At 40.1% G+C, this 3,099-nt stretch overlaps 1 non-coding gene across 1 annotated transcript; it reads left to right on the top strand.

The window, feature by feature from the left end:
* Positions 1 to 229: 229 nt before the first annotated feature.
* Positions 230 to 367, top strand: LOC119924849. The gene has a single exon (XR_005449534.1). It is a non-coding gene; the product is annotated as a small nucleolar RNA SNORA7 (small nucleolar RNA).
* The last annotated feature ends 2,732 nt before the right edge of the window (positions 368 to 3,099 follow it).

Raw genomic sequence — 3,099 nt, 5'->3', positions numbered from 1 at the left:
TTTCTCCCAATTGCTCAGTACACAGAAAACACCATTGGTGGATTGACTGATTAAAACTCCCTTCCCAAATTGGACAGACTACAGCTCTTCCTACATTCAAAGCCTTCTCAAAATCCCACCTTATCCATTAAACTTTGTGATTAATTCCCAGCATGCCAAGTTAAATAAACTCATTAGACATATCCTAACACATAAATATTTATTTGTATCCATCTACTGCACTTCTAGCTTTCTCTCAGGGTGGCACCTGGAGAGTTTCCAGTACTCTACCAGGCTCAGCTATGGGAGGGAGAGTCATGCAGAGACATACCCATTCCATTCCTAGCTTGGCCAGTGGCTAGTGAGTGGAAGGCAATCTACTACAAGCAAAACTCTGCTGTGCCGGGCAGCGGCGGCATGAGAGAAAGTTGAGGGCGGAGATTCAAATTTACTGCATGGAAAAAGGCAGTGGTAAGCCACTTCTGTATTTTTACCAAGAAAACTCTATGGATATACTACCAGAATGATTGCAGATGGAGGTGGTGCGTTCTGGGAGGGACGTGTCCATGGAGTCAGTATGGGTCAGAAATGACTCGACAGCATAAGACAAACCTAGACTGCACTTCTGTAAATAAATGTATGTAATATTGACGTTAGGTTATTTATTTTGATTTTTCTGTTTGTTAATACCTCTATGTCTGCCTCCCCCATTACAGTATAAGCTCCCTATGGACTGAAGGTGCATTGCTTCATTGTTCATTCATTCATTCATTCATTCAATCGTATTTATTGAGTGCTTACTATGTGCAGAGCACTGTACTAAGCACTTGGGAAGTACAAGTTGGCAACATATAGAGACGTTCCCTACCCAACAGCGGGTACAATACATTGCATCCAGTGAGTGCTAAATAACTACTACTGCTATTACTATGTAGCCAAGCAAAAGCAATTTGAGATGTGTTTTTTCACTCAGGACCTCAGTATGTGTAGAAACCTCCCATCACTTCATCTCCCTCTTCAGGCGGAGAGGACTCCCAATTCTCCTCAGATGCTTAGTGAAGACAATAAAATGATAGTAATGATAACTACGGTATTTGTTAAGTGCTTACTATGTGCATTAAACACTGGAATAGATACAAGATAATCAGGTTGGACATAGTACCTGTTCCACATAGGGCTCACAATCTTAATCCCCATTTTACAGATGAGGGAACTGAGGCCCAACATCATACAGCAGACAGGTGGTGGATGTGAGATTAGAACCCAGGTCCTCTGATTCCTAGGCCTGTGCTCTTTCCACTAGACTGCTTCTCAATTCTGTAGTGAGATGTTTCTCATGCTGGGACCCGAGAGCCTCAGAATTGCCCATGGGTTTTCTAGAGGACAAAGGAGGGGTCAGGGAGATGAAAAATGAGTCTCTTCAATGTGCAGGTATTCCAAAAAAATTTTTTAAATGCTATGCCAGCCAATTATGCACAGCTGCATCCCTTGAGCTGAGTAGGCAAAAGACTATTTGTTATGCTAAATTATTGATATTAGTGTATACTTCATAGAATGCCTATATTTGAGGAATGAGCAACCACAACTTTAGGTCTAAGGATTCACAGTGCATTTTTGCCATGGATTTTCAACCAGGATTAATGCTAATTTTTGTTAGAGAGAATTTTGTGATATTGGTATTTGCTGGGCAGGGAGGACTCCTAGCTCACTCAGGCAATGTTCACAAATATATAAATAGATGGCTTTTATGATTAATTTATCCTTGTTGGGTATTTATGTCCTTTTTCCCTTGACATAGCAAATACTGGTGGACTGTAGGAGACAGGAATCCTTGTCTAATGTATCTAATTTCAGAGAACTTCCTACATGGTACTATTCACATTGCTTTTTTTCACCACTTTTACATGAAAAAGAACTACATTAGCCATGTCATCTTTTCAAATCTAGGCTAAGTATCTTCACCAGTTCTAATAGTGGTATTCATTGAGTCCCTACAATGTGCCCAGCACACGGGTAGAAACAAGACAGTCATGTGGGGCAGGCTCAGTCCCACATAAAGTTCACAGTGTAAGTAGGAGGAACAACAGGAATTGGACCCTTTCTTTTTACATATGAGGAATGCAGATTTGGAGAATTTAAGTGACTTGGACCTAGGTCACACAGAACACATGTGACCAAACCAAGATTAGAACCCAGGACCTCTGAATCCTAGAAGACAAAAAATATTGTATTCAGTAATCTGTGGTTCATCTGTTGTTATGTGTAATATCTAGTACAATACTCTATACCTAGTAGACTTTCATTAAGTGCTATTTGATTGATTCACTAATTCATTCAATCGTATTTATTTATTCATTCATTCAATTTTATTTATTGAGCACTTACTGTGTGCAGAACACTGTACTAAGCGCTTGGGAAGTACGAACCGGCAAAATATAGAGATGGTCCCTACCCAACAACAGGCTCACGGTCTAGGGGGAGGCACAGCCTAGAAGGGAGAGATTTGATTGTTTTCCAAGCGCTTAGGACAGTGCTCTGCACACAGTAAGTGCTCAATAAATATGATTGATTGAATGAATGAATGAACAAATGATGAAATGCACAATGGGCTGAAAGAAGTACTGGGATGGCAAAAGCCTTTCTCTTTCCTCAAACATTCAGTCGATGGTATTTATTGAGCACTGACTGTGTGCAGAGCAATGTGCTAAGTGCTTGGGAGAATATAACAGAGCTGGTAGATATGTTTCCTGCCCACAGGGAGCTTAATCTCCCTCTAGTCACACACATACATGGAGCACACCTTGGATGACTTGGATCAGCTTTTCTAAAAATCTTCTGTTCAAATAACCTTCATCTCTTTGTGAAATCATACTGAATGAAAGCCCAAATCTGGTCTACCTCTTATAATTCTCTTTTTGACAATAATGGTCTTGTGTTATTCTCCATGCTACAATTCACATTTTTAAAAGGAACAACCTAGGGATTAAATTTTGGCCATTAAAAATGCATTGACAAGTACATCACTATCTTTGATGCCTTGTTTCGCTGGGGGGTTATAAATGGAGAAAATCCATATATTCCTTTTTAACTAGCAGGATGGTTCCAGAACAGTGTGCTGTG

This window comes from Tachyglossus aculeatus, chromosome 2 (assembly GCF_015852505.1).
Source record: "Tachyglossus aculeatus isolate mTacAcu1 chromosome 2, mTacAcu1.pri, whole genome shotgun sequence".
NCBI lineage: Eukaryota > Metazoa > Chordata > Mammalia > Monotremata > Tachyglossidae > Tachyglossus > Tachyglossus aculeatus.
This window is presented reverse-complemented; position numbering and strand designations above follow the sequence as displayed.